The sequence below is a fragment of the Chiloscyllium punctatum genome, chromosome 17 (genome assembly GCF_047496795.1).
Source record: "Chiloscyllium punctatum isolate Juve2018m chromosome 17, sChiPun1.3, whole genome shotgun sequence".
Taxonomy (NCBI): domain Eukaryota; kingdom Metazoa; phylum Chordata; class Chondrichthyes; order Orectolobiformes; family Hemiscylliidae; genus Chiloscyllium; species Chiloscyllium punctatum.
Window position 1 is genome coordinate 95,823,685 of NC_092755.1, and position 12,422 is coordinate 95,836,106.

The 12,422-nt window shown below is 41.6% G+C and overlaps 1 protein-coding gene across 1 annotated transcript in view; it reads left to right on the forward strand.

Annotated features, from left to right (window-relative positions):
- Nucleotides 1-12,422, forward strand: part of LOC140487661 (uncharacterized) — a 183,076-nt gene that overhangs the window by 155,912 nt on the left and 14,742 nt on the right. The gene's annotated exons all lie outside the window — the stretch shown is intronic.

Genomic DNA, 12,422 nt, shown 5'->3' on the forward strand with positions numbered 1-12,422 from the left:
GTGTATGGAATGAGCTGCTAGAGGAGATGGTGGAGGCTGGTACAATTATAACATTTTTTTTAGAATAGAATCCCTACAGTGTGGAAACAAGCCCTTGGGCCCAACAAGCCCACACTGACTCTCCAAAGAGTATCCCACCCAAATCCATTCCCCTAACTAACATGTCTCTGAATACGATGGGCAATTTAGTACAGCCAATTCACCTTACCTGCACATCTCTGGACTGTGGGAGGAAACCAGAGTACCCAGAGGAAACACACGTAGACACAGGGAGAATGTGCAAACTCCACACAGACAATTGCCAAAGGCTGGATTGAACCCGGGTCCCTGGTACTGTAAGGCAGCAGTACTAACCAGTAAGCCACTGTTGGGAAGGCATCTGGATGAATATATAAATAGGAATGCTTTGAAGGGATATAGCCAAATGTTAGCAAATGGGATTAGTTTAATGTGGAATATCTGGTCAGCATGGACGAGTTAGACTAAAAGGTCTGTTTCCATTGCTGAACATCTCTATGACTCTCTGAGTTAAGAGAACTTGCGAGGCCTTGGCGTAACAAACCCTGCTAAAAATCAGGCACAAATCAAACTTAACCAAAACATTGTTCATGTTCAGCTCATAGGTTTTAGAAATAAGCTGCACTGAATTAACTGATAGCTGTGAATATCTTGCAATGAACATTATTATTCAGGAATAATGATTTTCCCTGTTTTTATATATTTTGCAGAAGTCCGTTTATCTGCCTCAGGTAATTAATGTTTGTTACAAATTACAGTTGTTTGAGTTGGGTCAAAGGAGTAATAGAATCATCTGGGTATCAGGTAAGAAATTTTGATGGATTTTCAGTTCTAATAACAACTTTTTTTTTTGCCAATCACCCAAAATCATTCATAATGTCCCTGATCATTTATAACAATGTAAGTACCAAATGGATTCTTTAAAATCGATGAGAATGAATACAAGAAGATACGTGCGCTTTGATATAAAATGATTTTATTAGCTTAATCTACTTTGGATGTATGCAAACTAATGAGTCAATCTATTAGTTTAAACAATATGAGACATATTTAGCATGCGAGTCTCACTGCTTTCCACCCATCGGAGACTCTTGGGTGACAGCTAGCACTTCCTCAGTTTCCACGGCACGTGTCCCGCGATCCCCAGGAGGAAGGACTCAAATTAGAAAATCTGCTGAATATTAATGCCATTCTGAATCTGAGATTACATGCTGTATTGACATTCTGAATACTTTGAGGTAAAAACAATAACTGCAGATGCTGGAAACCAAATTCTGGATTAGTGGTGCTGGAAGAGCACAGCAGTTCAGGCAGCATCCAACGAGCAGCGAAATCGACGTTTCGGGCAAAAGCCCTTCATCAGAAATAAAGGCAGTGAGCCTGAAATGTGGAGAGATAAGCTAGAGGAGAGTGGGGGTGGGGAGAGAGTAGCATAGAGTACAATGGGTGAGTGGGGGAGGAGATGAAGGTGATAGGTCAGGGAGGGGAGGGTGGAGTGGATAGGTGGAAAAGGTGCTAGGCAGGTCGGACAAGTCCGGACAAGTCAAGGGGACAGTGCTGAACTGGAAGTTTGAAACTAGGATGAGGTGGGGGAAGGGGAAATTGGGCGCCTCCTAGCAGAGCGCTTTAGGGAACATCTCCGAGACACCTGCACCAATCAACCAAACTGCTCCGTGGCCCAACATTTCAACTCGCCCTCCCACTCTGCCGAGGACATGGAGGTCCTGGGCCTCCTTCACCGCCGCTCCCTCACCACTAGACGCCTGGAGGAAGAACGCGTCATCTTCCGCCTCGGAACACTTCAACCCCAGGGCATCAATGTGGACTTCAACAGCTTCCTCATTTCCCCTTCCCCCACCTCATCCTAGTTTCAAACTTCCAGTTCAGCACTGTCCCCTTGACCTGTCCGGACTTGTCCTACCTGCCTAGCTCCTTTTCCACCTATCCACTCCACCCTCCCTTCCCTGACCTATCACCTTCATCTCCTCCCCCACTCACCCATTGTACTCTATGCTACTTTCTCCCCACCCCCACCCTCCTCTAGCTTATCTCTCCACGCTTCAGGCTCACTGCCTTTATTCCTGATGAAGGGCTTTTGCCCGAAATGTCGATTTCGCTGCTCGTTGGATGCTGCCTGAACTGCTGTGCTCTTCCAGCACCACTAATCCAGAATTCTGAATTCTTTCCCAAGCATTCCTCTTTGCTTGGGGTTCACAAACAAGTCCAGGTGTTGCAGCAAAATGGACAGTTCCCTATAAGCTCACTGCCAGCCAAAACTGGCAGCTTTCCACTAAACCTTGTTTTGATTCATTTTCCCTCAACTGCTTATTGTCATGTCCAATTAACCCTTAAAAATTAATTCTTAATGATCTGGTTTGAAATATTATTTTTATGTCTAACACAAACACAATAACCCAAAAATGAGGAATTTGAAGCTTTTAAGTTGTTGCTGTATAGGAAATGCAACATAGCCAGGCAACCAATCTGGCCATTTGCCCTGACTTTAACCTTGCTGTAAACTTTAAGTTAAGGTAAGTTGAATGATTGGTGTAAACATCCCATTTAGTAAACAGTGATACAAAAGCACTTGCCCATTGTATTTCTAAGTAGGCACAGTCTAGTCTGGCCTTCATATTATAAGTATACAAAAATTGTTTTGCACTCCCATGCCAACAAAATGTGTTAAGCTCATTTTGTGACACTCCCTTCCCAACTGAAATCTCTGACTTATCTTAGTCCTATATCCTTCAAAACCCCTCAAAATATATTAAGAAAATAGTCTAGACTCTAACATTTTCTGATTTTAAAAGTAAGTGTAAGATGTTCCATTCCAAATACAATTTGATTGGTTAAAGTACTCAACATGAAGCAAAACACACTTTATTTTTACACTACAGTTAAATTACAGACTAAATAAAAATAAAATAAAAGAATTGGCTTAACTGTAGCTCTATTAAAATACTTTAATAGATATATGAATTACTACTAATTAACTGTTCCAATATGATAACATCCCATTAAGACAGTCTTGGCAAAGGCATGCAAAACTAGCAGCAAGAAGAGAACTGGCAGCTTTTAGCTGTAACAGCAAGAGGAAAAACAGCTTCAGCATCCAGCTTCAAGATCCCAGAGACTGCTACTGAAAAATTAAAACTAAAAGTCCCGCCTCTGGGGAATCTTGACCCTATTCATTCAGGCTGCTTCTATTGTTCTTCTTTTCAAAAATAAGAACAATAGGTCTCACAAACCTTAAAACCTCTCTTCTAAAAAATACAGGATAAAATAGACCTCAAAGACCATCACACCATCCCTTAAAAAAATGAACCATCAATATACAAAGATGATGGCGTGTTTAAAAATCTTTAGTCTTACGTTTTTGTAGTCTACTATTACATTCATGCTAAGCATGTAAACATTCATTACCACAGTCCATTTCAGTCCATTCTTTTTCCTACCACCGAACGCCTTCATCAAAGTTATGACAACACGTTTGCATTACGTTCTCCCACTCTGCCACGTATATAATTTTCAAACTGAATGGATGCAATAATAAGCTTTATCTAGATAGTCTACAATTTTTATTCTTAAATTTTTTCAAAACCTTTATGGAGTTATGATCAGTAGATACAATTGTCTCAGACACATTACTAGCAATATAACTGTTGAAATGTTGCAATGCCTACACCACGCTCAAAGACTCCTTCTCAACATGGAATATTTCTGTTAATGATTATTCAATTTTCTGGAAAAATAACTGGAAGGTCTTTCTATCTTCTCATTGTGTTCTTGCAAGGGTATAACACCAACACCCACATCACTCGCGTCGATAGCCACCTTGAATGGCATTATGTAATTAGATGTGGTTACTACTGGGACAGTGATCAACCCAGCTTCCAGGCTGTTAGATGCCTTCTGACATTCCTCCGTCCATTAAAACTTTTCTGCACTTTTTCAACAAGTCAGGCAATGGAGCAACCATTCTAAAATTCAGCGAGGAGAAAGTGAGGACTGCAGGTGCTGGAGATCAGAGCTGAAAAATGTGTTGCTGGAAAAGCAGGTCAGGCAGCATCCAAGGAGCAGGAGAATCAACGTTTTGGGCATAAGCCCTTCTTCAGGAATTCTAAAATTCAGAACAAACTTCCAAGAAAAAAACGCTCAATCCCTGGAATTGTATAGTATTTTCCTGTTCATCAATGGAAACTCCCCAGTAAACATTTTCTTCACATTCTGTGGTGCCATCTGACTATGTCCAATAACATAGCTCAGGAATGTGACTCGGACTTTTGAGAACTCATCTCTTAGCCAGGCTTATCACAAAGCCCACCACTCAAAGTCAATCAGATATATGCTGTAAATGTTCATTCCATGTGTGTCTACACATTATGAGATCGTCGTTGTTTATCATGCAATTGGGTAACCCTGAAATGACTTTATTGGTAGTCTTTGAGATGTAGCTAGTGCATTTTTCATACGAAAGAGCATGAATTCAAATTGGTACAGTATATTTGGTGTCTAGAAAGCCAAAATTTCCTTCACTGTTTTGGATATAGGAACCTGCCGGTGTCCTGTGAGTAAGTCCAACTTAGAAATATAAGCTGCTTGACCCACCTTCTAAATGCAGTCTTCCAAACGTGGAATAGGATATGAACCAGATTTTGTAACTGCATGGTCTTTGCAATAGTCCACACGTAATTGTTGGTACCATTTGGCTTTAGCACCTTTTCTGTTGAAGACCTGGACCCCTCCAAAGGGTCCTCCTCATTCGAGATCGGTCAAAAGAATCACTAGGAGTACAGTCTGTTTAAAGCACTAATTTAATAAAGTAAGGCACCTTGACGCAATTCCGTCCAGCAACACAAGGGTTAAAGCTTCTGTGTTCCGTGGTGAAGTTGTGCAATTACATTAGAAAATTACACATTATTTATATGTTTTATATTTATATTTATATGTTATAAACACTCCAATTCACAGGTTCTATTTTCCCTTCCTTTTCTCCTTCTCTCTCTCCTCCAATCTCGACCTCAATATTTCCAACTGTCTTTTACTAAAACTTCCTCCCTCCGGAAAACCACATTCCTTGATCCACAATTCTAACTGCTTTACAGACTCTAGGCCATAATTATTTAGCATGTATTGTATTTTTGGCTGGCTATTCCAAGTCCTGTGTGGACTCTCCTTTTGTTTGCTCTTGCCGGAGCCCATTTTCAGTGTCACTGGAAAAGTGTTCAGCCCTCTCTCTTTCTTGCGGTACCATTATCTTTTCCCTTTGACTTGCTTTCTTACCTTTGCTTTCTTACCTCCAGAGGTCCCGCTCACATTGGGTGCGTCCGCCTCAATGCCTTGGTTTTTGTAAACCAAGAAACCACGTACCCGGTATGTCTTTGACGAGTCCACCTCAGCCAGTGGTGGTTCCAAGTCTAAAATCACCCTTAAACTTGCTGTCTCTCAAACACTCCAGAGCTGGCAATCCTTTCCCTTGTGTTTTGCTGAAATACCGCACAAGAGTTTATTGAACCCTTTTCCTGATTCATTTATTCTCTTAGAATGAGTCTCTATATAGGATTACTTAAGCCGCGACTCTTACCTTGACCTTATTCGATTCGAACCCAGGCGCTAGGGCGATCCACAGATTCCCAGTCCTCTCATGCAAAAGGGCCAATTCAGTGCTCGAGATGAAGTGAAAGACCTTCAAGGCGCTGACACCTGAGCCCCCTTGGAATCCTCAGAATCTCACCCAGTTCTGGGGTCCCGGATGAGCCCCCAAGTTTACTGTCGTGGAAATTAAATCAACTTGACTCAACTATTAGCAAGAATAAAGAAAGGAGCTTTATTTAAATTCTGCAGAATTGACCCCAGTCCATTCAGCTAGATGCCTCAATGTAAAGGGGTATCTGAGTATTGTTCAGATACTTGCCTTATACTGTTTCTTATCACGCTGTCAAGGGCAAAGACTGGGAAAACTCAAGTTGTTATTCTCTCATCCGCTGGTTTTGGACATAACAGTTCTTCAGCTTTTGTTCAACTATTGCAAGGTCGAGTTGAATGTTTACAAAATTCAAACAGAGACAAGCTGGCTGCAAACCTCATCAAAGTATTGTTTACAAAACTTAGCACAGCATTAAATTTTAGAAAAGCATTCTCTTTCCAATTTCACAGTAAATGGATAATTTTCTAGTACACAAGGGTTAGAATGTCTAAAACAGAAAGAAAATTACAATTTGAAAAGGCAGCTATAACCTCAGTCTGGTTCTGAATCCTTTCTCAGTTCTCTTACATTCTAATTATCTTCATCATCTTCCCATTAATTCTCATCATCTCCATCATAGCTGTCATTTCCCCCCTTCTTAGATATATCTCCAATGACCTTACAATCATCAATATAAATCCATGCAGGTCGCCCTGCCACTTTGACAGCAATTGGGGTACTGAGGAGGACCTGAAAGGGACCTTCCTATCTAGGTTGTAGGCCATGACGCGTCCAGTTTTTGATAAGAACAAAGGATCCTGGCTCAATAGTGTGAACTCCTTCTAGAGAGGGGAATTTTTCATGAGCAGCACGTACTCGAGAATGGAGTCCTCCCAAAATTTTAGTTAAGGAAAAAAACATAGGAGGACATGTCATCCGCCATGTGGTGAAAGTGGGCAGGGGCAGTGATGTTGTTCCAAAGTGTGCGAAAGGCTCGGCCATAAACTATTTCGGCAGGGGATAAATGAGTCTTTCCAGCAGGAGTGCAGTGAAACAGACCCAGAGGCAATAGTTTAACCCAGGAAGGACCTGTCTCAGAAGTTAATTTTGCAAGTTTAGTTTTCAGAGTTTGGTTACAGCGTTCCACAAGGCCTGAAGCCTGTGAGTGATACTCACAATGAAGTTGAGGTCTGATGCCAAATTGAGAGCACTGATATCACTGATAAAACGAGGAGCATTATCTAAAGACAGGCAAAGAGGAATACCAAAGCAGGGAATAATTTCCTTCAGTAGGATACTTACAACAGTTTTTGCAGTAGCTTTGGAATTTCCCGGATTGTGTTCCTGACAAGTGAGGCATCTGCTGGAGGCGCAGATGCCATCAGGTATTCAAACGCAAGTCAGATGTTGAGTGAGTACCACAGTGAGTAGCATTATAAATACAGTCAACTACCCATAAAGCTAGTTTATCAGACATACAAATTTGTCCAGCTGGAATGGTCCATAGTTTAGTAACAGGATGACAATAACAGCCGGCTTCAAACCACAACTGCCTTTCAGATTCAGAAGCGTCCCTCTGTAAGGTAACCACATCTTGAATGGTTAGCATTAGTTTATCTGAGGTAGACTTACTCTTCTCAGACCTTTCAGTCTGACTCAACATTTTAGGCACAATCATAAGGCGGTTGCAAGCTGCTTGTTTTGCAGCCGTATCAACAGCACGGTTACCAACATCAACAAGGGTTTGGCCTTTTCCATAAGCAGTAGACTTGATAACAGAAATCTGTTTTGGGAGCAGGAGCGCGGTCAAAAGGTCTGATACTAACTGTTGGTGAGAAACGAGAGTGCCAGATAATGTCAAGAATCCTCTGTTACTCTAAGGTTGCCCAAGATCATGTACAACCCCGAAAGCATATTGGGAGTCAGTATAAATGTTAGCACGAAGCCTTGTCCCTACAATACAAGCATAAATGAGTGCAAAAAGTTCAGCTTGCTGAGCTGAAAAAGGGCAATCAAAGGCAACAGACTCCAGGATAGAGCCATAGTCATCAACTATAGCATGGCCTGAAAGACGAGTTCCTGTATGGTCGATAAAGGAACTTCCATCAGTGAATATATTGATATCAGGGTTGGAGATTGGCGTGTCAGAAAGATCTGGCCGAACTTGGATGTCCTCATTAAAGAGAAGAAAATAATCATGTTCTAGAGTCGACAATATTGGAGGAGGATGGACTAAGAAATCGACTGGATTGATGGTAGCGCAATTCTTAAAAGTCAATCGAGTATTATTCAAAAGATAAATCTCTTATCAACTTTGTTGGACTGCAGTCAAATGCTGAGTTTGCAAATTCCCTAAAAGGGCAATTACTGAATATGGACTGTAGATGACAATGTCTTGTTGTAGTATAAGATTCTCTGCAGATTGTAAACTGAGGTAAATGGAGTTAAAATCTGAGTGCAGATGTCCCAAAGCAACAGGGTCAACTGGACGATATCTATCTCCATGAAGTTGAGTAAGTACTGAGGAGGCAGTCATCCAAAATGGGTACAATATAATTGAAAAGGTCTGTCATGAAGAGGTCTTCCAAGAGCTGGAGCTTGTGATAAAGCTTGCTTCAGTTCATCAAAGGCTTGCACTGCTTCTGAGGAAAGGGTAAATGTACCCTCATAGGAGGAATATGGAGTCAACTTCTAAATGAAGAGAGCTGCATTGGGAATCCATTGTCTGGAGAAGTTGACCATACCCAGCCATTGGCACATATGCCTCACAGTAATTGGGGCTGGGAAGTTGACAATAGGAGCGATGAGGCTCTGTTCTAAAGACCGTAAGTCAGCAGGTATAATAAAACCCAAGAACCTGACTTGGCGTAGTGCGATGGAGATTTTCTGTGAAGAGGCTACACATCCTAAGTGCTTCAAGTAATTCAGGAGAAGGACGACATCAGATCAGTTTGATTTTTCATCAGTGCTGGCTACAAGGAGGTTGTCCACATATTGAACTAGTGTAGATCCACTTGTTAATATTAAACACTTCAATTATTTCTGTAAGATCTGAGAAAAAAGTGTTGGAGAATGCACAAAGCCCTGGGGTAGTCAAGTCCAAGTTTGTTGCTGTCCATTAATGGTGAAGGCAAATAAGTACTGGCTGTTCTCATGAAGAGGCAGTGAGAAAATTGCATGCTGAAGATCAACAACAGCAAAATATTTAGCATTATTATCAAATATGAGCTGGGTTTGGAACCAATACATGAAGTGGCTGAACAATAGCATTGATAAGCTCTTAAATCTTGCACCATTCTATATTGTTCAGGTTTTCCAGGCTTTGGGGCAGACATAATTGGAGTGTTACAAGGCGATTGGCATGGGACTAAGATGCCTTGATGGAGAAAGTCTTCAATTAAAGCAGTAATGCTCGGTATAGCTAGTTGTTTCAGTGGGTACTGGCGAATGAATGGCAGAATAACATTTGGCTTCAAAGCAACTTCACAGTCTGTAAGTCCAACATGCGAGGATGTCTCAGCCCATACATCAGGGTTGACCAAATCAAGGATGTCTTGACTCATGGTGCTGAAGTGTAGCATTGCAGGAAGTATGATTTGAACGATATAGAACAGTCATATCTTCTTGAATTGTATGCAGCACGTAACAATGTAGGTCAGCCTTGGTATCTGCACAGTGAACCATATGGCCAATTTCTTTAGCATGGTGAGGTGGATTCACTTTAAGTGATGTGAGGTGCTGATGAGTCCCCTTGCTTCCATAGGTGAGAAGGTAGTTCAACAAAATGTGCCTCTCCTTCTGGACCGGTGATATGGGCCAAAATTTGCATAGTCCATTTAGTTCCAATTAAATCTGTGAAGAAATTTTCAAGAATTTTATCTTGGCCTGTTCGAACATAAGCAAGAGTAATGTGATCTTCAGAGTCTTGAGGGTCAATATCAAGTGACCACCATTGTGGTTTAGTAGATACATACAGCTGGCATTCAGATGAGTCAAAATCAAGCTGGACACCATCAGGGAACATGCAAGTTTAACTTGAAAGACACACAGCAAGTCTCGTCCTATCAGGTTGCATGATATTTTGTTTGTAATCACAAAACGATGAAACGGGGAATAACCTTGGAAATAAACGGGAACTGGTTCAGAAAGTGGATATCCTTGGCGCTCTCCTCGGAGACCAGATAAACTCTTCATCTGTTTGATAAATCCATGTCAGATTTTGCAGAAGATGTTGAAGCTCCTGTGTCAATTAGAAAAGGATACTATCTGTTGTTTACTTTAAGTAAGACTGTGGATTCCTGTTTGGAAGACAGAAAATGTAAAGGAAAATTATTTAGTCATTGAGAAAAAGGATTATTCTGGGAAAAACTGGTGAATTTTTCCTACTGTTCTTCCTTTAATGCCTTTCTATGGCAAGTAGTGCCCCGAGTGGTAAGCACTGCCACAAATAAAGCAGCCTTGAATCAGGCAACCACGAACCCAGGGATATTAGCTGTTGCAATTAATATAGCCAGGAGGCATACCTCTAGGAGGAGGGGGAGAAACCCCTCGTCCACGCCCACGACTGTTGTTTCGGCTAGTTGCAGAGCCTCTATTACTACGCACGGGTAGTTGCTTAGAAGATCCTTCTTGAACAACAAATTTCGATTTTACCCGAACTTGAAGTTTTTCTTCACTTTGATGTTTCCATAGAACTCTAATAGAACGATGGAGTTGATTAGAAGTGGCTTCAACCCATTGCAAATCATTTGTCTTGACTGCTGTGACTACAGAGGACGGCAAACAGTTTAGTAACATAGAGTTATACTGAGAATTGACAGCATTGAAATTTCGATTTTGATCTCCGGAATAAGATTCATAGCATTCCCTAAAATGTTCCAAAAAATCCGCAGCAATCTCCTTATTTTTTGGGCGAAGTTCAGAATACGAGCAGGTCGATAGACTTTACTAATATAGCAGATGCAGCAACGAGAATATTATCTTGTCGCTGTTGTTCCTGGACTACAGCATTAGCAAAATCAGTAAAATTGTCATGATTAATATGTTCAATAAAATGGGCATACTCAGAGCAGGTGAGAATTTGTTGTAGGAGGTCCAAAAGGTCATTTGCATTACCATCATAAACCTTAATTGTAGTATGTAGGAAGTTGATGAATTGCTGAGGCACCTTGTGGCAGTCCGGTGCATTACTAAGGATAGACATAATTTTATGGGGCTTCCACAGGCAATAAACACGAATAATGGCATTAGGGGCAGCAGCTTGTGGGTTCGGTAGTTTCCTTACAGGGAACATTCTTAATGTGAGTGTCTTGTCTTCTGTATGTTCAGAAGAAGAATTTGAAAAAGTTTCTAATTGCTGTACATGATGCTTACTAAAAGATCGGAACCATCTTAATCTTTTCTGACTGTGAGTATTATAAGCCATATGATCTATATCTTGAAAAGGGGAGGGGAAACAGAAGTGGCTCCAGTAGCGCATTGTTTTAGGTCGGGTATAACTGCCAAACTTACAACGGCCTGAGATTTAGAAGTAGAAGCATCATTTGCAAGTCTGGACTGAGAAAACGTAGAACTATTAATTTTTTGGGGCGGCATGGTGGCTCAGTGGTTAGCACTGCTGCCTTAAAGCACCAATGATCCAGGTTCAATTCCCGTATTGTGTGACTATCTGTGTGGAGTTTGCACGTTCTCCCTGTGTCTGCGTGAGTTTCCTCCGGGTGCTCCGATTTCCTCCCACAACCCAAAGATGTGCTGGTCAGGTGAATTGACCATGCTAAATTGCCCATAGAGTCAGGTGCATTAGTTAGAGGGAAATGGGTCGGGGTGGGTTACTCTTCGGAGGCTCGGTGTGGACTAGTTGGACCGAAGGGCCTGTTTCCATACTGTAGGGAATCTAATCGAAATAAAGTAGGCTGTGGGGGAGCGACGGGAATTTGAGGATTAGTTGGAACATCTGTACATTCAAAAGACTGATCAATCTGTAAGGAAGAATTTGAAATGGGGGCCGCAAAAAAGAACAACACTCATCTAAATCCGAATTATCATTGTCTGCCATGTTAAAACTAAACGAGGTAAAAACAATGACTGCAGATGCTGGAAACCAAATACTGGATTAGTGGTGCTGGAAGAGCACAGCAGTTCAGGTGGCATCCAACCAGCAGCGAAATCAGCCAACCATTGAACTGTGCACTTCTGTTTGCTTACCAGCCACCAGTGACTTCTCCTTTTGTTTCTGTTATTGTTTTGCTCGAGCACATTCACTTTTGAGGACCTTGACAGATTTTATGGTACAATTTGCAATTAATTCAATCCCCAATTTGGTGGCAGTATTCTGCCATGAGCGCAAAACGGATTCCTTGTGCCTGTCATCACAAAATTGTCTCCATAGTCCAATTAACTCTTTCGTTCCCGCTCCCATGTTACGTTGCCAAATCAATTGCTGAGTTGATTTACCAATTGATTAGCTTTAGGGCCACCTAATGGCCACTCTTCATCACCCAATGTTTTGTTTAGTCCTCCAGACAGTTTTCTAAAGGCCTCAGGGAGAGGTGGGTGCCACAGGGTGTGTAGTACATTATTTCCCCCTCCAACTCTATTTTGATTTAATCCCTGCCCTCCCCTTCATTGTTTGATCACACAGCATTGCCCTTTGGTATGAAGGGCACTGCTTGTCACAGGCCACTTGGGTGTTTCCTTTCTTCCTGGTGGTGGAAATTTG